General features: G+C 40.4%; 1 long non-coding RNA gene across 1 annotated transcript; it reads left to right on the top strand.

Moving 5' to 3' along the window:
* The first annotated feature begins 19,299 nt into the window (after nucleotides 1-19,299).
* Nucleotides 19,300-26,318, top strand: LOC115433401 (uncharacterized). Its single transcript, XR_003937355.1, has 3 exons — nucleotides 19,300-19,387; nucleotides 20,067-20,284; nucleotides 26,197-26,318. It is a non-coding gene; the product is annotated as an uncharacterized LOC115433401 (long non-coding RNA).
* Nucleotides 26,319-26,985: the final 667 nt, after the last annotated feature.

The raw sequence follows: 26,985 nt of genomic DNA, 5'->3' as shown, positions 1-26,985 counted from the left end.
CTGAGGACACATTCACACAGGAAACAGCTGTGAGCTCAACTTTACTGGAAATGATCATTTTCCTCCATATGTTTTGTGTTCAACCAGTGTTGGACCGTCTTTAGGACGAGCATAGGGACAGTTTTCTGATTCATCAAGTATTGTTAAAGTCCATTTCCACACTGTTTACTTCAGCTTAACCTCCTCAGACCCAGGACATGTCAGCAAAGTACAAGCTTTTTTGTTTTTTATTAAATAAGTACCTATATTGGAAACATCATGCAACAGTGTTTTCAGATGCAGTTTTTTTTTTTTTATGGAATGTCCTTTGTGGTGGACAGTGTTCTTTTCTTTTTTTTTGTATAAAGTTGTGAAACTCTTGTCCACAGCATCAGCCAATCAGCTATCAGCAACCAGGGACCACAGGAACCCAGTGTGGTTCGGTTCTTTCCATCTGTGATATGGATCAGAAAAGTGAAGAGGAAGAAAACGGAACCCTCTGATATTGATCAGCAACAAAAAAAGAACAGAGTCAGCTTCAATACTGACACATACTACTACACTGACACAATATATATACATACAGGGATATATTATATATTAGGGATGTGACGATTACCAGTACAACGATAAACTGCGGTAAAATTACAAACGGTTAGTATTACTGTTTAAATTCTAATTATGATAACCGTGTTTGATTACTGCATTTTTCCAGAGAAAACGTCAATGAAAAGATCTGCTTTTATGTCGAATATTTGAGTATAGTTTTAATGTATTGCAATGTTAATTTTGTATACCTAATATTTGGAACCAATATTGACTTTTAAAGTCTTTGAAAAGGTTCGATAAGCATCTGTGTGTTATTTATGCAATAAAGTATATACATTTTTCAAATCTGATTTTATATATTTTTATGTTTTTATTGTAGGTTAAAGTGAAATAAATAATAGATAGATGATATAGATGAAGTTTTGCTGAATAAACAGATCCCAAACATGGGTATAGTAAACATTTGTTTATATAGTATATAAAGGTAAAATCAAAAGGACTGAAAAACGGACAAAATAGGCTCAGACCACTAAGGGTTAATATTTGAATGTTTCTGCAACAGAAGGTACATTGTACCAATTATTTTATTTGGTTTTTTGTTGTTGTCTGTTTTTTTCCAAAACACAACTTGGGTAATATTTCAGTGTGTGTATTAGTACTTTTTGAACATTTTGAGCACAATTTCAACAATACCACGATAAGAATGATAACTGATCATTTTGGTCACAGTAACTGTGATATGAAATTTTCATATTGTTACATCCCTAACATATATATATATATAAATATATATATATATATATATATATATATATATATATATATATATGTATATGTGTGTGTGTGTGTGTATATATGTGTGTGTATATATATGTGTGTGTGTATATATATGTATATATATATATGTGTGTGTGTATATGTATGTATGTGTATATTTATATATATACACACACATACACTCCTGTACGTCTCCATCCACATACTTGTCCATCCTTCCATCTCCCAGTGATCCCCAACCCCTCCCTCATCCCTGTACCTCTGAAACATTGTGTCTTTTTTCGTCCTTTTAAATTCTTTGGTGCTTGGATGTTGCTTTAACTCCATGTTGAATCTGTTCCACAGTCTCACCCCACTGACTGAAACACAAAAACCGTAAGTATTAAGTGAATTTTAAAGTGAATTTTCCCCCTTAAATTATAACACCCCCCCCCCCCCCCCCCCCCCCCGAATACTGAATACTTTCTGTATATTTGCTGGTAATAGATTATTTTTGTCTTTGTACATCATTTAAGCTGTTTGATCGTCCACAATGTCTGTAAATTTGAGTCATTTTGACTGTAAGAATAATCACACACACACACCTCAAATGCACTAGAACCTTTAAGGGTGAACTGAATTTGACCATTTTTAAACTTTTAAAATTAACTGTGCAGTGCTTCAGTACTTTTTAATAGAACATGCCTTTTTTATGTCATATTTCATTTTACTTTAATTTTCTGTATTTGATTGAATTTTTATTGAAGTTGTTTGTTTTATTGTATATTTATAATTAATGACATTTAGTGGAAAACTTATTTTTAAATGTATTTAATTTTACAGTATTAGATTTTCTGTTTTACACTGATTTTACTTGTATTTGAGATATTTTTATTTTATTGTACATTTGGAATTTATTTAATTTGGTTTTATTTAATCCCATTTAGATTTTCTGTGTTTTATTTTTCTTCAGTTTATTTATTTATTTATTTATTTATTTATTTACTTGATATCATTTCATGTTGTTTTAATTAATTAATTTATTGATTTTATTGTATGATTTTACTTAATTTTTTTTGATTGTGTTTTATTGTATAAGGTTCAGGTTAGAGGAGGAGGCAGAGGTTAGGTTTAGGTTGGGGGTTAAGGGTTAGGGTTAGGTGGAGAAGTAGACACAACCCTCCTGGGGGAGGACTGTGAGGGACTGGGGCTCTGGGTTAAGAACAGGGTCAGGGTTAGGAACAGGGTCAGGGTTAGGAGGACCAGTTGTCAATGGGGTTTAGTTCAGGTGAGGAAGGCATCCATGTCATTATTCTTCCTTCTTTAAATACTTGGATACTGCACACACAGTAGAATACTTGGATACTGCACACACAGTAGAATGCTTGGATACATGTGAACAATCAGGAACATTAACCCTTTCTTGACAGATCCAGACTTTGTCCTTTCCCACTGGCTGATGGACGTGTCTTGTAAAAACTGGAAGTGTCTTTGGGAGTTCAGTTCTTGTTCCTGTTCAGTCCATACAGGTCCATGTGTGTCCTGTGTAAAAACACTAGTCCATAGTAGAAGTCCACCTACACCTTGGGTCTGAGTGGAAGTGGACTTGTGTGCTGTTCCTGCTGCAGCCGTGGGTCCATCTGTCTGCTCCATCTACAGTTCCTCTGACCTCATTTGTCCATTAAACCTAGAATAAATGTGTCTTCAGATGGTTCTTGGTCCAGTCCTGATGTTCCATCTTCTGGCTCTGGTTCTGTGCTGCTCTATTCCAGCCTTTCTCACCTGGACTTTGTCTCTGAGGCCTGAACATCTTCTCTGTCTGGACCGTTCAGGTCAGTTTTGGTTCTGGAACATAGTGGTTCTGCAGGTCCATGTGTTCCTGGTAGTTTCCCTCTGGATTCTGTTTAAATCTTTTGCTGTTCATTTGTGTTTTTCTTCTCTTTGCATATTTTATGACCCTGTCGACTGTTTCCTATAAAACATGATAATCTTGTGGTCGTGTTTCAATAGTTGAGGTGTTTCCACATCGTTTCATCTGTCTGAACATTTTTTTTTTAATAACCATATTTGACTCTTCGCTGTTACTTAATCCTTGTTTTTGATCTATTTCAGATGAAGTACAGAAGCTTCCTTCTAATTCTGCACACCTTCATATGGGCTGGTAACATTTGAGGCCGTACTCTCTCCTCTTATACAAATATATGTCAGCTGGGAATGACTAATTCCAACCACAAATGTCATTTATATAGTTTGGAGGATAAAACTGGCATAAATATGATGATGTGGTCAAAATACTCATGTGCCTAATGATTGTGCACACGGTGTATAAACCAATATAAAAATAACAATTAAAGTAAATCAACTGTGATGGACAGCTCCTCCAAAAGAAACAAACAATAATAGTGTGATTCAGGTGGTGTGTCCTGGTGCAGTGGTGCATTGTGGGTGTTGAGTCTGCAGCTGGACTGACCACAGTTGGACTTAGTAGCAGTAGATGAGTTCCTTCAACCATTACATTTCCATCCACACTCATATGTGACTAGAACTCCACATTAGACTGTTTGATTTTCTATATTTAACCTTTTTGTAAATGATTGAATCATTGCGTCCAGAAAACAGCGGTTGGGACTCATAGTGGAATATTACTGCTCAAATATGTGAAGGCGTGTGACGTAGAAGCCCAACCACAGCAGAGGAGATGAGGAGATAAGAATGACTGGTGTCCTGGTCAGAGACAGAGAAGAGGATGACTCAGATAAGAGACGAGCAGGGAATGAGACTGGACATGGACCACAGACTGATGATCATCTGTATGTCCTTCTGGATGCAAGGTATGAGGGAGGGTGGACACACACACACACACACACACACACACACAGCTGAAAGGGTTCACCGTGGTTACACACCTGTCGTGTGTGTTTGATATCAGTCATAGTGTGTGCTGGTGGTCATGTGACTGTCATAATGGTAAACAGGGGCCTAGAATTGCGTATGGACACTAGGGACACGTCCCTACCAATATCCATCCACTACTGTGTACTCACTATCAGTCCAACCGCTGTCCGTAGTGTTTAGTCAATGATTATGGCACATATAGGGTTAACAGTCAGTCTCTGCTAGAAGTCCCGCCTCTAACGTAAATGTCGCTTTCCGATTGGCTCTTTGGTTTCGCTAACGTACATGTGATTGGCCATCCCCGCTGTCACTCCATCTACTTGTCAAAGGAACCTGTTAGTTGGACCGCTAACATAAGTTTTCAACATGTTTGTATTTGTTCTGTCTGGGTCACATCAGCTAGACGGATTTGAATATCAGCGATGTCATTTACATGTACATTTGGACGTGTGTGTGTGTGTGTGTGTGTGTGTGTGTGTGTGTGCTCGGTAATTAGGATGTAAAGAATGTCAAAGAAAAGAAAACTGGTTGTAAGACACTTCTATAGGAGTCCCAGTGTAAGTTAGTTCAAGGGTCTAGAACTGTAGAGGCTCAACACAGATACTGAATAAAAGACACTATTTAATGACAAACAGATACACTTTTAAAAGTTACTTTACTTATTATTTTAATGCATTTCTATGGAAGAGAGCAACTGTTTAAAAAACACACATAAAGGAAATTTGTGAAGAAAATACAATGAAACCTCAGATTCTATATGTGATTTTATCCATATTTTTGGAGAATAAATTCCATGTAATAATTGAAAGTAAAAGCCTTTTTGCTCAGACAGTAACTGTACCATCAAACTGTATGATCAGTGTATCCAGAATCTGTTCATATGTCATGAATCAACATATTTATGTCAGGAGACAGAGAGGAGGGAGGAGGAGGGAGGAGGAGGAGGAGGAGGAGGTAGAGAAGAGAGGCAGTACTCACCTCCTCCAGGTGAGGAGGAGGAGGAGAGCAGGTAGAGGAGAAAAGGAGGGAGGAGGAGGTAGGAGATAGAGGAAGGACAGGAGGGAGGAGAAGGAGAGGAGGGAGGAGGTAGAGGTGGAGAGGAGGTAGACGAGTAGAGGCTGTAAATTCTCAGGTGCAGTTCAATAATGATGCATATGTTTGTCAATAGAATAACTTTGCAGAATGCATTAAATTCTTGTTTTGTCTTTAAATATTCACATATACTTTATAAACTTGTCAATTACTAATTTTTTTTTCTGACATAATTGTTTGCTTGTTTGATCAGCTCAACATGATGTGAAATTATGATTGCAAATGCAAAAAAATATCAACTTTCAGGAGTGCTGCCTTGGAGCACTTTAGTGTCCACACCAGTGTCAGAATCAAACCTACTGCCTTGATGGTAAATGAGTGTAAAACTGAGTTTATTTAGTTTATTATTTTTTATTTCAGGGACCATGTACAGAACATTAAACCCAGAGTAGAGATGGACCTGAGCAGATTAAAACGCTCATGTTCATGTCCATCTGTCATCCCTGTAGCAGGAAACAAGGAAATAAAAAAGACAAAATACAAGAGTTAAGAACTAATCAATGTGATGAACTCAAATTAACAAATTAGTCAGTAAAATGAACAAAACTGAAGAACATACAACACTGATTCACCAGTAAAACCCATGGAGTTGGATCAATACCAGTGGATGGACACATTGGGTTTATGTTCAGTTAATGACAGACTGGACTGAAAAAGACACTGTTTATTCAGTTTAGAAGAAGGTAGATGTTCATTCAGGCGTTCTGTTTTGATTTCATTTTAACCCATAAAGACCCAAAAAACCACTGACCCAAAACCATCTACTGATCTGAACTGTTTAATTCCTGTTGATCCACTAATCCAATCAATCCATGTCAATAACTGATGTAAAATACAGTTCTTCATCTTTTCATAGTCATCAGATATGACCATATTTGGACGTTCAGAGGCTCTGTAGTTACCATGGAAACACTGTCATCTTCTACAGCACAGGTGTCAAACATGCGGCCCGGGGAACAGATCTGGCCCACCAAAGGGTCCAATCTGGCCCGTAGGATGAATTTGAGAAATGCAAAAATTACACTGACGATATTAATCAAAAGTGGAAAAATCATTTTACAAACACATATAAACCAATTAGATCTCAATTGGGTCAGACCAGAAAAATACTGTCATAATAACCTATAAATAATGACAACTGTAGATTTTATCTTTGTTTTAGTGTAAAAATGTAAAATTACATGAAAATGTTTACATTAACAAACTATCGTTTTACAAAAAATGTGAATAACCTGAAGACATATGAACAACGTGAAATGTCTTGAGAAAAGTAAATGCAATTTTATCAATATTATACATGTTAGTAAATGTTTTATGTATTTGTAATTGTAATGTAATTTGTAACGCACATGTGTAAATGATAAACTGATAAACAAAGGAAGAATACTGTTAAAACTGCACTTGTTTTTCTTAAGACATTTCACGTTGTTCACTTTATTCAGATTTTTAAGGAAACAGTGTAGATATAAACATTACCATAATGTAATTTTACTTTTTTCACTGGTATTATTTCACTGGTCTGGCCCACTGCAGATCATATTGGGCTGAATGTGGAACTGAACTAAAATGAGTTTGACAGCCCTGGTCTGCAACACTGATTGTCCAGTCAAACCCATGGAGTTGGATCAGTGACAGTGGATGGACACACTGGGTTTATGTTCAGTTCATGACAGACTGGACTGAAAAAGTCTCCTTTTCTTCAGTTTTCTCTGGTTTGATAAAAATAACCTTTGGATTTCCTCTGAGTTTCATCATATAATTGATGCTTTTTTCACTGGTATTATTCCACTGGTCCGGCCCACTTGACTTCATCTTGGGCTGAATGTGGAACCTGAACTAAAATGAGTTTGACTTCCCTGTTCTGGTGCATTATAGGTGCTTTCTTAAAGTTCATGTGAAAGTGTACTTTTTGTGAGTAGAATATATATTTCTATTTGTCTGCAGATCAATAACAGAGGGTTAGGCGTACAAATGGATCTGCTGTTTTTCCCACGATCTCACTCATCACTTTTCTGATCCGTATCATTGGATGGAAAGACTTGAACCCAACCACACTGGGTTCCTGGTTGCTATGGTGACCACAATAATAGATGTCGACAAGTAGACAGCTGATTGGCTGATGCTGTCGTGCCTTGTGGTGCCTGTGTGGACAGAAACAGGAAGTCATGTTTGTGTGTCTAGATTTGGTTCAGATAGTGAGTTGAACATGATATTAAAGCTTCAGCTGAATTCAACAGTTGGATTCTCCACTTCCTGTTTGTTACAGCAGCTGCTGATTCCAGCTCTCTGATTGGTTCCACGGTCTGTCCATCAACTGCTGTTACACAATCCACTGACAGAACCTGTTCAACTCAACATCTGGGTTCAAATGATCCAAATGATCCATATGAGTAGAATAAATCCAGATCAGTTCTGCTTCAGTGTTTTTAGAATTCAACTATCAAACACAAACTGAACAATTATCAGTTTAATCAAGTCTGGGTCCATTTCAGGTGATTAATTAATGATTCCTCCAGTTTGACTGATACTGATCCAACTCAATGTGTCAGTTTCATCTTGTCGTTGTTCATCTCCTGCTGTTCAATCATGTCATGTATTTGTATTTGAACCTTCATCTGTGTCACATGTGCTGCTTTGGTATTTAGACGCCGTTTGTCAAAGTCAAAGCACAAACACAGTTCAGACAGATTTGGATCCAACCTGATCAGCCTCAGTTTCCTGTTTGGTTCCTAATGTGGACATGTTTGATTTCTAATCCCAGTCTTGTCCTGTTTTCATGGCTGTCCTTTGTGTTTTTCCTGCAGGGCTCCTGTCTGAAAACAACAGCACTTCAACAGGTAAGAAATGCATAAAGGAGGGATGTGAACTGGGCTGAAGCTGAACATCCTGGTTCAGGTGGTTTTCATCTGAACAAACTGGAGCCAATGCAGAGGATTCAGGAAGGATGGGTTTACAGAAGCTCCACTGAGCACGCTCAGCTCCTGTTCCTGACATTTGGACAAGTGTGGCTTTAAAGATCCACAAGTGAAGGAAACACTGACAAACAGGAGCAGACTGAGCCATTCAATTCACTGACTGAATGAATGAGGGATGAACTGAGTCCGTTTGGACAGAAAATCTGTCAGTGGGACTGAAAACACTGTTCACACATGGAAACCATATGTGGTCAATAATCCAGTCCATGTGGTCCACATGGGCTGGTGTGGTTCTGGACTGGTCTCTTACTGGTCTGTCTTATTTTTACAGAGTCTGTCCACTTCAGGTTGGTGGGAGGAGCCAGTCGCTGTAACGGTGAAGTACAGATCAAAGATCATGGAAAATGGAGAGACGTGGGATATAAACATTATTATTCTGACCACTGGACCCTGAAGGCAGTAGATGTCATATGTCGTCAACTGGACTGTGGATCTGCTGTTTCTGGGAGAGAATCTGATTCATCTGGTTCATATAATCCTGTGCGGTTCATGAGCCCCATCTGTCTTCTCTCTACATCTCCAGTGACAGACTGTGTGAGATTGGAGCGTTACTCCTTTGGCTCCGCCCTGTTCCTCACCTGTTCAGGTAAGTCTACTGATGACGGTCCTGATTCTGTCAGAGTTCTTCCCTGAGTCCATTCAGGTGTGTTTTATCTGAGCTGTGTCAAACCAAACCCAGTCAGACCAGGTCCACACATTGGACAGTTGGACTGAAACATCAAACACATGCAGCTGAATTCAGTTCCAGTCCATGAACGTGGTCACATGACTCTGCTTTCCAACAGGCTGTTGAACAGCTGAGAAGGACCGAGTCCATTTGTTTGAACTGGACTTTGTGTTGGTCCATGTGCTCTTTTTCCAGCTCTATGTGGGTCTGCTGGACTCTGAGGACACCATGGAAACATCACTGACACTAAAGCATGTCCTTAAATGCAGATGTTTGACATGAGCCACATGTTTCCAGTGGTCTGAGATGAACCAGTGCACAGGTCACTTATCAAATCCACTGCATTATGGTGCATTCACTGACCACTGGGATTGTGTGTGTGCATCAAACCCACTGCCTTTGAACAGACCCCACTCACACATATTGAATGTTCAGTCTGACTTCAGAATGACTGTGTCTCCACCAGCGCTGACGTTAAACTAACTCTAACCTGTGACTGAGGATCCACACAGTGGACCTGAGGCAGAGCCCTTTGGTGCTTTAGGCCAACTAGGCCAATGCTTAGAGCCCCCAGGCCACCAGGGGGCCCCAACGCTGCATGTTCAGCCTCATCTGAGGAGAATCCAAATGTCCTGTCTTTATCTGTTGCTATCTCATGTGTTTATTACATCCCTTATATGCTTAAAAAATAAACATAGGATATGAATAAAATAAACTGCAATGATGGGCTGTAGCTGGTGTTTTTGTGGCATTATTAGGTCCTATTCACTGTCACACAGTTGGTGACGTAGCAGGCCACCGACAGGTATGATGGGAATGATTGACAGCTACTCTACCTACCATTCCTGTTAGCCAGAGTATTAAACAAAACAAACACTGTAAGGGCATCAAAAGCCCCTTTTCCACAGCACTTCTGTTGTGGGAATATTTCACCTTTATTCCAGAACGACATCTGTGTAAACGCAATGTTGGGATCATTTGGTCCCACTTCTGTCACGGCTCTGGAACTCCTCTGGAGGTAGGAACAGAGTCCTTATAAAGGTGGGATCAGGATTCTGGAACGCTACGGAAAAGGAACACCTCTGGTCCCACAACCAAGGTGTGAAGTTTGGATGACGGCGACCCCCAGCGTGGAAGAGACAGCGGGCGCATATGGAGGCACCGGCATGATTCAGCTACAGCACCAGTGTCATGTAGCTGCAGTGGGCAGGATGCCAGGCATGAAGCCATCTGCAGCAGGCCAGCTACTGTGGTGGGGGGCAGAATCCATGCTGGTGCCTCCATATGCATCTGCTGTCTTTCCCATGCCGGGGGTATTTAAAAATGAGCGCTGCGTCCCCACCCCTTTGGTCCACTGTGTAGAAGTCCAGCCTGTCTCACCTGTTCCGCCTTTGTCTTGGCTGTGGAAATCAGACAATAGTGGAAAAAAGGTGGAATCACAATCTGACCTTTTTTTCTGGGATCTGTGTGTAAAAGTGACTAAAAAAAGTTTTCTCAGCAGTTGTTGTATTTTCTTATTTAAAGTAAACATTTTTTATAAACACTCCAAATCTGACTGTGTTTTCTTTGAGGACGTTGTGTCTCTGGTTGAACTGGTCCATGAGTCCTATTTAGTTCTTGTGTCACTAATGACTCACACTCCTGTCAGTCATTGAAAGAGTCCACCCTCACACTCCCGTCTGTCCAGGGGCTTTTGTGTCTTTAAACATGTCTGTGTGTTGTTGTGTGTCCACAGACTCTGTCAGACTGGTCCATGGTTCCAGTCTGTGTTCAGGCAGACTGGAGGTCCGGTCCAACCAGTCCTGGTCCTTGGTGTGTGAAGAGGATTATGACCTTAACGATACCCAGGTGGTCTGCAGGGAGCTGGGCTGTGGGGCTCCTGGGCTCCTCCAGGGGGCGCTCTATAGAAAGGGGGAGGCTCCAGTCTGGACCAGTGAGCTCCAGTGTGAAGGAAATGAGTCTTCTGTCCTGGACTGTAGAAGGTCCTGCTCACCTGGACCAGCTGCTGGACTCACCTGTTCAGGTACCAAGGGGGTGTGGCTTTCATATGACAGACTTTTACACGTCCAATGAGAGAATGAGGGATAGCACAGATCATTCCTTTCCACAGCCATCAGAATACAGAACAGTTCACAGTAACACCCCCCCCCCATATCACACCATGTGCAAATATAATGTAAATATGAATATAATATTACATTTAAATCGAAATTTATTGAAATACTTATAAAAATAGCAGATTTTTCATGTTTCATAAGTGTATATTTTCAGATCGTCTTCCCTGCACTTTATTGTTGTATTTGCTGTTGTCAGCTGTGGAAGTTCACCATGGAGGGATCAGTAAAGTCTGATCTGATCTTATTTTACCTTACCTTACTTTACCTTTCTTGGACTCCTTTCTTTGTCTGTGTAGGTTCTCATTTGTCCAGGTCATGGTTCTTCTCGGTTCTCCTGGACTGCTTCAGCTCTTTTGAAAACGTTTCGTCTCTCTTCGTCTCTTGGATGACAGTCCAAACATTTTCTAAACAGCTGAACCAGTCCTCCTCTCTTTGTGTCTCTGCTCAGATCCAGGTGGTGTCAGGCTGGTGGGACAGCCGAGCCGCTGTGCTGGTACTTTGGAGATCCAACACCAGGGACAGTGGAGACCAGTTGGAGACGACTATAAACACTGGGACCTGAAGTCTGGATCTGCTGTGTGTCAGTATCTGGACTGTGGATCAGCTGTTTCAGTCAACAGAACAGATGATTCTACATACAGACCTGTGTGGTGGGTCTCAGTTCCTTGTGTAAAGCTGACATCTGGACCGAGGGACTGTGTTGAACTACATGATCCCATTAACGACTCCTCTGCTGTGGACGTGGTGTGTTCAGGTACAAATGGACACAAACCGTGTCTTAAATGAATTCTCAGTGACCAGATGGTTCTGACTCTGAAGTTTAAAGTTACATCTAATGAATCTGTTAATTTCATCAGTTGATGGTTTTGTCTCAGTTCATTGTTTTTTTTCTGTCAAATGTGTCAAATATTGACCTTTGACCTTTGTAACATCCAGATCCCAAATGAACGTCTTTATTTGGACCAGATGAGGCTGAAAACACAAACATATTTCACATTAGTCTCATTTAGGACAAAAGGACCAAATGTTGACATGTGAGACTGTAAAACCACCACATGTTTGTCATTTTTTACCCATAATGCCTTTGAAGGTCAGCTGTGCTCTAAATGAGCCATTCCTCATGTTTTCATTGGTCAGTGTTCATCCCATCCCAAACTCCTGTGGATCAGATCCATCTGTGTCTCTGAGGAGGATGGATTCTCTGACTGCTTGTTTGTGCTCATGTGTGCTGCTTGGTCCAATCATGTCTCTGTGTGTGGACAGATCTGCTGCCTCAGCCCAACATCTCCCTGTCTGATGGGGTCTTTGGGGTCTACCAGCAGGGGTTCCGGGTGCTGGTCGGCTCCGACTTCACCATCACATGCTCCGTCCAACCACAGTACCCAGGAGGCTCCTTCCAGCTGATCTCTGACACCAAGAAGCCGCTGAACCTCACCCTGCCGGCTGTCAATCACTCCGCCCACTTCCTGTTGTCTGCCATGGGCTACGCCCACCGAGGGAACTACACATGTGTTTATCACGTGGACGTTTATAACCACAGCTTCTCGTCGTCTCAGAGCCCCGCCCTCTATCTCACTGTCGGAGGTAATGTCAGGACAAACACACACAAAACACCCACAATGCATCAGTAACAGTCACATGACCATGTTCCACAACGTTCCCAGTGAGCAGAGTGAACAGGTGTGAGCAGAACCACGTTGGTAGAACTGAGATCAGGTAAAGCCGGTCCAGTTGAACCTGTCAGAGACTGGGCTGAACCAACAAACACTCCTTTAATCTGAGCTCAGTTCACAGCACAGTTGAGTTTAAACCCAGGTTTAAACCCAGTCCATCCAGTTGAATGTGAAGCCCAGTTAGTGTCCACAGTTCAAGGTGCATCTGTACATGTGTGTGTGTGGTCCACATGTCCAGGGTCTAGAGGGGGTCCACTGGTATCAGTCAGTCTATGAGCTGCAGCAGATGGAGGTCTGGACCATCACAGTTGGACACATGCACTGGGGTCCAGTCTGTCCAATAGGACGAGTCCACTTCAACAACATCAACCAACACTTTGAAATCAACTTCAGCTCAGAACTCAACTCATGGTATCTATAAACCAGTCCAACTAAAACTTGTTTCTGAGGGTCCACAATGTCCACAGATTAAAGTCCAACCTAAACTGGCCTATATCTGACCAGTTGGAGACATTGGTCCTATTTCTTTTTTTTTTTTTTTAGATATTCTTTATTGACTTTTACAAGAGAATACAAGCACAGACATACGCTTCTATACTCAACATACACATGTAGCCACGGATAGAAAAATTCTGTGATATACTCTGAGACAAAAGACGGAGTCACTGGATTCTGGAATCAGAAGATTTTACTTGCAAGGAGTCAAGTACATACAGTGAGATGCAGCAGTTGACTGACTATCAACAGGAAGTGTAAGATCTTATGAAAGAACATGAGTATTACAATCACTGGACCAAGTGTACAAATATTATGACGTTGATCAGGTTCACCATTGGCTTAAGTATTCAAAACACAGTGATGCATGGGTTCAGTGACCGTGTCTGTACTCTTCCCCCACCTGCCCCATGGCCTGATCTCCTTAAGGGCAGCAGCCCGCTCTGGACCCAAACTGGATGAAGAACAAGTACGCTTTGGTCCCAAACTGGAACAAAACAAACAGATAGCAAAGAACTGGTAGACATATCCTGAGTGGATATGTCCGGGCATTCTTGCACAATGTCATCATAACCCATCCATGACTCGTGCTCTGGACACCTGGTATTTACAGAATATAGTCTAATAGCCTAATTTTTCTAACATATCCCCCCTGTTTAGACTGTATTCAGTAAATATGCTTTCAAATCAAGAGATTCCAGAAAATTTTTATAAAAAAACATAAAAATAATAAATGAAACAAAATTATAACAGAAGAGAAAGGAAAAACAAAACAAAAAGAATTACAAATGTTTATGATAAAATGAATTAAAATGATTCATGGAGTATGAGCAATCAATAATGCAAATTTTCACCTATAAAACATTGATCTACCCATACCAGTGGATTATGACACTGATATTCAATGAGTATAACTGATTTCAACAAAACAAGCTTATCATGAATATATGAGAATATATCACATATATCTGTTGCAAGCTTAAAGGTAATAAAATGGTAGCTTCAGCAAGAGAAAACATCATGTGATACTGTGTATTTCCACCACTTTAGCGTTAACATATTATTCTTCGGCTAGATTTTTATAATATGCATCATAATGCTTTCACTTCAGTACCAATGAGATCAGTTTTTTATTAGTAGGGGCATAATCATTGAGCCACCCCCCCGATAAAGCATCATTTTGGTGGCGGTGACGTCGATCCATCAGAGGTTGAGACTCCTAATACAGGGAACACAACAATAACAACCACATACAGCAGTTAAGGCAGTCCCCACCCCCACAGATAGGAACATGGATTGTCTCAGTCCAGTCCATTTACCAAACCACCCCTCAAACATCCTGGAAAAGGGGTCATAGATGCCAGAGTTCTCGGCCAGCTCCTCAGAGAGGTCAGTCAGATCCTTCAGGGCCTGGATGATGCTGTGGTCAGGCGCAACGCTGTTTGGGATAAAGGTGCAACAGAATGAGCCAAACATTTTGTGCACACTACCTTTTTCAGCCAGCAGCACGTCCAAAGCCATACGATGTTGCCACGTCATCATAGACGTGGGTCCGAGCTGTTCAGTGAGTCCTCTCATGGTGTCTTCAGTGTGATTCACAAACATCTGTCCGATTCCTGGCCTTAAACTCATCGGGACCCCCCTGTGGAACACTGATGGTGCTGATGTAGACCTGAGGGTCGAATGATCCCCTGAGATGGTGGTAGATCGTCTGGACCGAAAGAACTTCTTCTGGGTTTCTCCTCCTTGTTTCCCAGACGACCGAACATTATTAACAGGAAACAGCTGAAAAGACCTAAAGAAGTGGATCAGCGCACAGATTGCCCCGCCCCTTAGGCAGCAGTTTAGGTCAGATTTTTTTTTTTTTTGTCTTCATGGCAGAGCTACCAGAGGTCTGCTCTGCACCAGGTGGCACTGCTGATGTCACAGCAGGAAACAACAGATTCAACCATTTGCATTGGCTGTCTTTGGAAACTTATGACTGATGAAGGGACCTCAGTACTAAATCTCTGTAACGTTAACATTTGTTTGTATATATGAACTTTATATCATATTACAGGACCAGTTACAGTTACTATTAGGAACATCATACATGTCAAAATACCTCTCAGTCCACACATCTCCAGGTGTCAGAATGGATGTCATGGCTGAGGTCTGTCTATGATCAGGTTCTCACAGGGGACTTTCTCCTAATTATCTGCAGAGTGATTTATCCTCTATAGCGACTGGGATCAGGTGGTTTCTTCACTGGGTTTGAGACGACCCCCTAAAATGCCTATATAATGGGGCCCCCTTTGAAGCCCAGACTTCCCCACAGTCGCCGGGCGGATAGTCTCTAGAAAGGCCACCAGCCTATTCTGTCCCCTGTGGCAACCTTAGTCCCATCATGTAGAGTGAGAGGTGACCCCAGGTTGTTCACCGCTGTTGTCACCAGGACTTGAAATAGACCTTCCCACTTCAGACCAGCCCAGCTTTTCTTCTTTATCACTGTATCGTGAGGACCCAATCACCCAGTTCCACAGCTGGATTGTCTGGTCCTACTGGTTTCACTGGGTCACCTGGAACAGAATTAACAGACGAGACTTCTCTACTGATTAGTACTTTACTAATACACTGCTAAAATCAATTCTCTCCCTTCCTCCACTCTCTCTGTTTCCTTTTCATTTTGTCATTACATCACTCCATCAGTCCTGCTGATTGTGGTTGATATAATGATGATGACGAAATTCTTTATTCAGTCATCACATAATAACCAATGTCAACAACAGCACTTCAAACATTACAAACATTACCAACAGGGTATGACTGAAAAGGCACAGGCAGAAGCAGAATACTTCTATTAATGCCTGTCCTACAGAACAAATTCAGCTACCCAGCATCCAATATAGGAAAAAGAAAAAAAGAAAAAAACAATGTATCCAAGCAAACAAACAAGCGAAACATAAAAAGGTGAAAATAAACCAGAGAAATAGAAAACTTAACCACCAAATTAATGGTAATTTAATGTAGACTCAAAAATAAATAATTTACCTTTTACTTGTTAGAGCTTAACAATTGTATCCTTCAAAAATTGCCTTTTGTACCATTTTTTTTTTTTTAAATATCAAAAATGGGCTACACATTCTTAAATCCATACTGGCCTCATTCCATAGCTTAACTCCAACAACAGATATACATCTTCTTTTTGTGTCTTTTTTTAGCTTTTTGTACAACAAATTTACAAACATCTCGCAAATCATATTTAGACTCGTGTTGTGAAGAACCTTTGTACACAGACAGGGAGTAACTTTAATTTGGCTTTATATATTATTTGCATTATTTTATAGTAAACCAAATCATTAAATTTCATGATATGGGATTTCATAAACAATTCATTAGTATGTTCATAGTAACTGGCCTTATTAATAATATGTATTGTTTGTTTTTGTAGGAGGACTATAGTATTTACAGTTGTTTTATATGTCGAGCCCCACGCTCCCACACAATATGACATAAAAGGGAGTATAAGTGAACAGTAAATTATATGGAGTGCCTTGCCTTGTGTGTGACTTCTCAAGTTTATCTTGAGCATTTGAGCTATTAAGGAGATTATGTTATTTACAAAATGTGAACTATCAATCCCTTTTATGAAAGGATCGATTATTATCAATAAAGTCCATATAAATGTAAAGTAAGTAAGTAAAGTAAATTTTATTTATAGAGCACTTTTCACAGAGTCACAAAGTGTTTTATCAATTCAAATCAGAATCAAATTAAGTTTACAGAGACCCAACAGAATCCTTCAGGAGCAAACACTTGTGATTGGTGACAGTGGCGAGGAAAAACTTCCCTTTAACAGCAGAAACCTCGAGCAGACCCAGACTCCTGAAGGATGGCTGTCTGCCTTGACCAGTTGGGTTAAAGAGAGAGAGAGAGAGTAAAGGAGGAGAAAAGAGAGAGCGATAGAGATATAGAGAGACTGGGGGGGGGGGGGGGGGATGACACATGGAGTACGTTATGATGAATACATAGAGTGTAATCAGTCTGTGGTGAAATGTGCTGAAACAAAAATTCTGGTTCAGGAAATGTCGATCTTTTGGATCTCAAATTACCCTGAGGATTGTCCCTGGCACACGACTGACATGTTAAACAAAAATTCTTTGCATCATTAGAAAACTGTATTTACCATTAAGCAACCATCCCTCCTGTTTGTCTGCTTGGCCTCCTCATTAGCCAGGGGAGCTGACTGCATGTCTGTCAGACCCAATGGCCAATATAAGGAGTGTGATCCATACTGGACAGGATGTCACACACATGATAAATGTCGATGACAGTTTACTACTACTATCACACCACGCAAAAAAAAAATAATAATAATTTTTTTTTTAAATTATGAGGGTAACTTGGAAATTATGTGTTGCATTAACATGATTAATCAAGCATTCTGATTTGAATTAAATGCACTTGACTTGACATGCTCATGATCATAGAAACAAAATGACAAAAACCCTGTCAGAGCTCCTCATTTTAATCGTATGGGACTGATGTCCACAATAAAATTAAGATAAAACTGGGAGAAGCTGTCCATCATGCCTAGTGCCTCCAGTCCCAGTCTGTGGGGGCATTGCCACCATTGCCTTCCACCCCTGGCAGGGTGGAAGGCAATGGTGCAGGGTCCAGGGTATACAGTACAGGATATAGGGTACAGGGTGTAGGGTATAGGGTACAGGGTGTAGGGTATAGGGCATAGGCCTCGTACAAGTGAACTCCACCTTTCTCTCGGTCAGTCCTTGTGAGCTCCTTCCATTAGAACTTCATTGTGTGTATGTGGTTTTCTACACAGCGGTTCCAGGTTTGTCCTGGTCTTCCTCTGCCTCCTGTTCCCTGTAGGTTCCACTCTAGTGCTGGTCTTGTGATGTCACTGCCTGGGTTTCTGAGGGTCTGTCCAGTCCATGTCTGTTACTGCAGTTGGATTTCTTCTTCTACTGGATTCTGTCCACTTCTGTCCCACAGTTCTTCATTTGTCTCCTTGTCTTTCCTTTTCATCTTCTGGATTGTTCTCATGCATCGGTTGGTGACAGTCTGGACTTTGTCTGGACTGTCTTTGTGTCTTCCATGTTTCACAGCCACAGAACAGAACTGATTTCACATTTGAATTTACAGCTGTATGTGTGTGCGTTGTCAGGTCTGTGTGTCTTTCCAAACTTGTGTCCAGTGGCTGAATGCTGTTCTTTTTTTACTGATTCTTGCTTTTATTTCAGCTTCTGCTCTGCCTCGTTTGTCGATGATCCTCCAAAAGTTCGAGTCTTCCAGGGATCTTTTATCCACTGTGACAGGATTACTTGATATTTTGTCTAACTGAAGAACTTTGGACTTTCCTGGATGTATGTGTGGGCTGTAGGTTCAGTTCATCTGTCTTTGTTCACATCTGTACATGTGTATGAGACAGTCGGCCCAGACCGTCCACAAAGTCTAGGTCATCCATTTGTCTCCAGTGTCCACTGGAGTCCATGTTGTCTTCCTTTGGTCAGTTCCTTCATGATCCAATCAACTGCCAGGATGAACAGAACTCTTGTGCTCCTCCTGTCTGTACGTGGACAGGTTGTGACAGTTGTCCTTTCTGTGCAGTTGGTTTCCTGGTCCATGGTCTTCACAGCGTTGACTAGTTTCTCTGGTATTCCGTAGAGTCTCATGAGTTTCCAGAGTGTCGGAGCGGTTTATGCTATCAAATGCTTTTTGACAGTGGTGGAAGTGGACTAATGCAGGCAGGTTCCACTCTACAGACTGTTCCACCAGGATCCGCTGGGTGCTCTGTGATCAACACCTGACCTGTTCTGGTCAAATCCAGCCTGGTTGAACCCAGCTGGTTCTCTGCTGCTGGTTTGATCCTCTCTGATATAGTTCTAGTGAAAATCTGTCCAGGTGTGGACTAGAGTGTTCTTCTTCTGGAGTCCTTCCCTTTGCTCTGGTCTTCCTTCTTTGGGAACTTGTCCAGGTGTCCTTCCTTCCTTCCTTCCTTCCTTCCTTCCTTCCTTCCTTCCTTCCTTCCTTCGGTATTTCTTCGTTGTCTTCAATCACATGTTCCATGGTCGTTGTTTTAAAGGTTGTTTCTATTGTGTTTCAGACTTGGTGTCAAATCTGATCATTAGGGTGGTGGTCCTTGTCCCAGCTCTGCTCATATTTGATCTTTGCCTCTTCTTCTTCTATAAGGTACGTTCACATCTGTCCTCAGTGGATCCATTGGACTTCAGACTGAGTCACACACACAGGAGTCTGAACCAAGGTTATAATAGTTTTGGATTTTTCATTCTAGTTTAGTTTTATTTAATTTTGACTTTTTTTTCTCTAATTCAGTTAGTTTTAATTAGTTTTCAGAGCAGGTTTGCTAGTTTTTATTAGTTTTCATTATTTTCAAATGCTTAGTTTTAGTTTAGTTTTAGTTTCTCTATATCTTTTCTCTTCTTCTCCGTCGTATTCAAATAAATCCCAGACAGGACTCTGCTGCTTTCTCCCAACTTTAGTCTCCATGTTTCCAGGTAGAGTGGGGACCAGAAGACGACTGAACGACTAGTGACTACTGAATACTGTGTGGTGCCACCAGCTAAATTTGCTTGAGGGAAATAAATCTTTTTTTTTTTTTTTATCGATCCGACGTTGACAAAGACGAAAATGAAGGGAATTTTATCCAGAATTTTTATGTTTTAGTTAGTTTTGTAAGCACACAATACAGTTTCAGTGAATTATCATTTTATTCTTTGAGTTGTAGTTATTATTGATTTCAGTTAGTGAAAATGTTTTTACAATTCTAGTTTTTGTCATTTCATTAGTTTTCGTTAACGATCATAACCTTGGTCTGAACTGGACATGTCTGCTGCCATGTTTGTTCCAGGTCTCCGTGAAGCGGATCCGATTGAAGGCGGAGTCAAACACAATGAGAGTTCTGGAAGAAACCTCCCATTTGTAGAGTCCCAGTTGTTCAGTGTGAGTCCAGCTGATATTTGGATCGGATCAACAGTTTCACAGCTGAACCAATAAACGCCTTCATTCTGTTCTGATGCTTCACCATCCATCAGCGTCTCAGCTTCTATTCACAGAGTTTATACACATGTAAATACGGCTTCATTCTTATAATATTCTGGTTTGTTTTTGAAAATACTTTTTACTCACAGTAGTCTAGAGTTCTTCACTCTATGTATTGATGCTTTTATTAAAACAGTAGAACAACATTTACACTGAAATATGACTTTTTATGTGTTTAAAAAAAAGTTTGATTCCCTGGGTGTGATCCTAAAACTCCATCCATGGTTGGCTGAAGAGTTGAATTGTGGGTAAATCTGGAAGATCTCCAAATCCACATCCAGATGAGGTTCCATCTCATCAGGTCAGACATGAACCAGAGTATTTGGTGCTTTGAGTGGACCACAGTTTTCTGTCCTACATTCATTGTTCAGTCTTGATGTTTATAGTGTTTTTTTGTGCGGTTCATATGAACTCTGCCGTCTGTGAAGAAACTCCTGATTTTTACTGTAGATTGATGCTTCCTGTGTACATTCCACCATTTGTCCAATTGTGGACTGAATGGAAACGCCACCGTTTGTTTAACGATGGACAGACAGACCTGCTGAGATTAGATCTGATCAGTCTGTCACCACTTGGAAATGGAAAAGGAGAAAAGCTTCTGTTTGTGTTTGATTGGAGTTTTATTGGATCTGTGAATCAAAAGTCTAATAAATGAATCTGATTTCAATAAAAACAGAAGTTGATTGGACAGTTGTTGTTTGATTGATTTGATGGATGGTGGTGATAACAGACATCTACGTCTAAATAACAGACTGAAAGGGTCAATGAAATCACATTCCTTGGAGAAACTTTACACAAGAAGTGAAGTTGGAAGACACATAGAAAGCACATTAAAGTTCAAATACCTTCAGACTGATATCGCATTGCAAAATATATGATTTGTATCGAATTTAGGACCACATATGAAAGTGGCCCAGGTCAGATTTAGGACCACATATGTAAATGGTCTGGGTCAGATTTAGGACCGCAAACGTACGTGGTCTGGGTCAGATTTAGGACTGCATTTGTAAGTGGCCCAGGTCAGATTTAGGACCACATATGAAAGTGGTCCGGGTCAGATTTAGGACCACATATGTAAATGGTCTGGGTCAGATTTAGGACCGCAAACGTACGTGGTCTGGGTCAGATTTAGGACTGCATTTGTAAGTGGCCCAGGTCAGATTTAGGACCACATATGAAAGTGGTCCGGGTCAGATTTGAAAAAATCAGATTTAGGCCACATTTGGCTGCAATCTGAACGGAGCCTTATATTGGCCCTACAGTGGTTTTTCCCACACTCTCTGTGGTCCTTGAATGCAGCATGACCTGCACATATGATGTCAGTTGTCTAATCCAGGCTCTATATTCGCTGCCCTGCCTTCATTCTCCTCAGTTTTGTGGGAGGAGCCAAGGGACAGCAGCTGCACAGCCTTTACACTACTAGCCCAGTGGCTTAGCTCCAAAATTAGCCATGTTTGTGCACTTTTGGAAACAAATTTGATATTTGGCACAGTTATACATATGACCATTGCGAATCATTCTGGATATGGAAACACCTCGACAGCGCCCCCTGGTGGGAGGTGGTGCCACCTACATATACAAAATTGCCCCTAGTGGCCAGTAGGAATGTCGTACAGACATGAAACAAATGCCAAAATGTTGGTCTCATCGAGCCCGACAAATCATACAATCACACCCATGAGCTAACTCCAACAGGAAGTTGGCAATCTGCCTCTGAATGTATTCTAAAATCAAAGAATTAACAAGACAAGACTCTTTCCACCATCACTGCTTATTCAGTTCAAACTTTAATGTCACATTTTATATATTAAAATATTCATGAGACTCTCTGCTGTCCTCTAGTCCAAGAATTTTTGAGATAGGATGTACGGTTATGGATTAATCGCAGGTTGTTTCTCAGGATAGCTGTGTTTTTACAGAGAGGATTTTTCTGTGTCTTTTTAGCCCAGTGGCTTAGCTTAATGTTTGTGCACTTTTGGAAACAAACTTGATATTTGGCACAGTTATACATATGACCATTGCGAATCATTCTGGATATGGAAACACCTCGACAGCGCCCCCTGGTGGCAGGTGGCACCACCTACATATCCCAATCAGTGGAAATATTCCTTCTCTTACTAAAATGGATATAACTTTGCTTCTAATCAATATTTTTTCATTCTGTTTTCACATATTAGATCTACAAAACGTGTAAGTAATAATAGTAAATTTTGATCATATGGCATTTATGTAAGTGTTAATAATTTTATGATTTATCATTAATATTGTAATCTCGTCAGGGAAATATAGTAGAAAAATGATGTTTAATTTCCTCTGATGCATAAAATATAATGTTGTCCATGACTAGCTATTGGTCATAATGGTCTAAAACGTGAATATATTCTATATGACATAATTAATCATATTTTTTTAAATTTAATTAATCATTTTACAGCATCAAATGTCAGACGTGGATAGGATCTTTTTTGCCGCATTTCCACTGTATGGTACTGGCTCTACTCGACTTGACTCGGCTCAGCCTTTTTGCGTTTCCATAACATAAAAGGACCTGAAATCTGGTACCCGGTACTAGTTTTTAAGGCCACTTTGGGAGTATGTCCCTCCAAGAACTGTGGGTAGCATATGGTGTAGGCAAGCACTTCTGCTATGTACCAGTTCATGAGATTATATCATCACTTGGTGCTGAAGTTTCCATGGCCATGCCTTCACAGGCTGTGACATAACATCAGTGTTTGCTGGAAGAGGTAAAACATCAGCCTGGAATACATGGAAAACATATCCACAAGTTACAGGAGCCTTCAATGAACTTGCCAGGTGTCCAGTTGACATTCCACTGGAATGCAAAGTAATCCTGGAAAGATTTGTTGTGCTCCTGTATGACAAAACGAGTGAACACAATGAAGTAAATAGAGCCAGGAGAGAACTATTCGCTCATAAAGGAAGAGAGCTGGAAAACATCCCCCCTACAGAAGGTGCTCTAGACCAACACATTAGAAGAGCTACATATCAGGGAGGTTTTATTTGGGGGCAGGTTTTGGAACCTAACCCTGATTTACCAAGTCCTGGAAACTGGGGTTGGCAAAGATGATTTGATTATTGTTAACTGAGTTTCTTCTTTAATGAAAGCTGAATTTAATCATATTATAGGTTAACAGTTTATGCCAATGTAAAACTCCCTATGAAAGATTGCTGAAGATTGTATGTCTGTATGTGTGAGAGGGCACATATTTTGCATTTTATATTGTTCTCATATGTTATGAATAAATCATGCCAAATATGATACATGTTTTCATCTTTTTAAGCCACCTGACTAGAACTTTAACAAATGCTTATGAAGGAAAATACAATGATTGAAAAATTTTGGATATATTGATATTTTGTGGTAATTTTTCTAATTTATAGAAATATAATATTACATTTTTTGGGTGAAATGCTACTTTATCTGTTATAATCTTACTTTAAGAATGCTTATATGGTGTAGATTCAAATTGTAGCATCTAGTCCATTTTTATTGGAAGCTATATCTGAAAACAGAGTGAAAAAATATTGATTAGAAGCAAAGTTATATCCATTTTTGTAATAGAAGAAATATTTCCAGTGGCTGCACTATTTACGTGGTGCCACCTACCACCAGGGGGTGCTGTTGAGGTGTTTCCATATCCAGAATGATTTGCAATGGTCATATTGCGAATAACTGTGCCAAATATCAAGTTTGTTTCCAAAAGTGCACAAACATTAAGCTAAGCCACTGGGCCAAAAAGACAGAAAAATCCTCTCTGTAAAAACACAGCTATCCTGAGAAACAACCTGCGATTAATCCATAACCGTACATCCTATCTCAAAAATTCTTGGACTAGAGGACAGCAGAGAGTCTCCTGAACATATTAATATATAAAGTGTGTCATAAAGGTTTGAACTGAATAAGCAGTGATGGTGGAAAGAGTCTTGTCTTGTTAATTCTTTGATTTTAGAATACATTCAGAGGCAGATTGCCAACTTCCTGTTGGAGTTAGCTCATGGGTGTGATTGTATGATTTGTCGGGCTCGATGAGACCAACATTTTGGCATTTGTTTCATGTCTGTACAACATTCCTACTGGCCTCTAGGGGCAATTTTGTATATGTAGGTGGCGCCACCTCCCACCAGGGGGCGCGGTTGAGGTGTTTCTATATCCAGAATGATTCGCAATGGTCATATGTATAACTGTGCCAAATATCAAATTTGTTTCCAAAAGTGCACAAACATTCAGCTAAGCCACTGGGCTATACTGCCTTTTTGTTGGGGACCGGGGGCCTGTTCCAGAAAGAGGGTTCTGTGAAAACTCTGAGTATGTGAACCTTGACATGAGGGAAACTCTGGGTTTTCAGTTCCAGAAAGAGAGGGAAGTCAAACCCTGAGTCTGTTACCATAGTAACTGACTCTGTGAACAGAACCTGCTCAGTGGCAGGTTTTCTTATAGAAACTCCAGAGTTTCACCTGACTCCTTCCACCTGAAACATGCTGTTAGACATGGGTTGTCCACATAAATGCGATCCCATAGATTTAAAACCACAGTTAATACGCAGCAATTTACGTCAGGAGAGGATTTTCAGACGGAGTAGATGCGCTATCATTTCCTGATGAATATCTGTTCATCCATGTCTGTGAATTTGGGGTTGAACAATATAAGTTCAGCTTCTTCCGACTTCATTTCAGACATAAAGTGTTGTTAAAGAGCCACAGTGAAATAACTGTACAGTATGTGAATTATTTTTCTTTTGTTGGTGATTACCTTCAGTATTTTGGACTGTTCTGTTTAAATTCATAATTTATTTTTTTCCCTTTTGTTCACCTTTATGTGTTATTCCTACTTATGTTGGACATAAAGTTTATTATTATCATTTCAATCTTACATTCCATATTAAATCCTAAATTATATTTTAAATAATGTTGAGACTTTCTGCTGTAAACTCAGACTCAGATCAGTGATAATCTTCATTTTGCTGGTCTTCCAAATGTAATAGTGTGTGTAGATGGAACACACATTCTTATTACTGCGCCTGCACAAAACCAAGGCACTATGTTCACAGGAAGTCCTTCCACAGCATCAACGTCCAGGTATCAACACTAATATGTTGAAAATGACAGTATACGTCACAATGTACAGTAGTCAATAATAATAATTATGCCATTTTTCTGCACAATCAAAGTCAAATTATGATCCGACACACATCATTACAAATGTAGGAGCCAAGTGTCCTGGGTCTGAACATGACTCCACATATACCCAGAGTATAGCCTGATCCACAGATACTCCACATATACCCAGAGTATAGCCTGATCCACAGATACTCCACATATACCCAGAGTATAGCCTGATCCACAGATGTGCGTCGTAGAGCTCCTCCAGACCTTTCCAGAACACTTTCTTCCACGTAAATCCATGCTTCCGACCCCGAGTTTAGTTAGTTAGTTTAGTTTAGTTTTAGTTCTGAAAGTTCAAAGGTCAAACTGTAAAATTCCTCCATTTTGTGGCCTGGACACACAAAATGGATGATATGTCTGTGACCCTTTGACCCACGTCCACCATTTTTTTACTGTGTGTTTGTACAATTTCACCACATGCGTGTGTGAATGTTGAAGAGCGTTCATTAAGGGGAAGCCTGTTTAATTTTGAATTAGACTGGTCAAAGACTTGAATCTTGAATCTTGAATCAAAAGCCTGAAAAGGCCCTGAAATATGACGTTTTATTTCATATCTCTGTCATTCGTTGACATAAGTCTGTGATTTTTTCACTCTGTCTTATTACAATTTCTCCCCACGTTTGTAAAATTTCAAGTGTCTGTGTTCAGGGGAACCCTGTTGAATCTGCAGTTAGACTGGTCAGAAAAAGGCCCTGAAATATGCAGTTTTATTCCTATCTCTGTGATGCTTTGACTTAAATTTCTGTTCTTTCCAGTGTGTCATCACACCGTCCATACACAGCCGTGTGTGGAATTTGAAGAGTCTGGGTCAAAGGGAAATATGAAACCCACCTGAAAATGGGACGCAAACTGAGGCGCAGACGCAGCCTGAAGCACCAGAAGAATTCATATGTGTGTCATAGTTGGACTCAGCTTCACCAAATTCACACTGTGGTATGACACCACTGAACCTGATGTGTGTGGTGAATTTAAAGGGTCTGGGTCAAGGTGTGTGTGTGTGGGGGGGGGTCACAGCCCAAAATATACTGAAATCAGCCCTTTTTAAGCCAAAAACACACATTTCCTTCAGTTTTTCTGCAGAGCCTTGGGTTAAAAGGCTCAAATGCACAGAATATTGTCAGTATGTGAGCCTGTATGTGTGTGGTGAATTTCAAGTCTGGGGGTCAAAGGGAAATAGAAAACCCACCTCAACATGGGATGAAAGCTAAGGCTAACTGCAGGCCTTAACACACATTTACTTAAAGAACTCTGCAGGGCTTTCATGTTTCAGAGGTCAAATTCACAGCATGTTCAGACAACATGACCCTCTACATGTGTGCAGAGTTTGGAGCCGGCACCTCAAAACATGGCTTCACCAGAGCTGAAAGAGTTTAAAACTGAGGCCTTCAGGGACCAGAAAAACACACATTTCCTGTCATATCTCAGAGGTGCTTTAAGTTAAAACCTCAATTTTCACAGGGATTCATCGTCATGTCCTCATGTAAGTGTGTGCAAAGTTTGAAGTGTGGGGGTCAAAGGGAAATATGAAAGCCACCTCAAATTTG

This window comes from Sphaeramia orbicularis, chromosome 14, assembly GCF_902148855.1.
Source record: "Sphaeramia orbicularis chromosome 14, fSphaOr1.1, whole genome shotgun sequence".
Taxonomy (NCBI): Eukaryota; Metazoa; Chordata; class Actinopteri; order Kurtiformes; family Apogonidae; genus Sphaeramia; species Sphaeramia orbicularis.
This window is presented reverse-complemented; position numbering and strand designations above follow the sequence as displayed.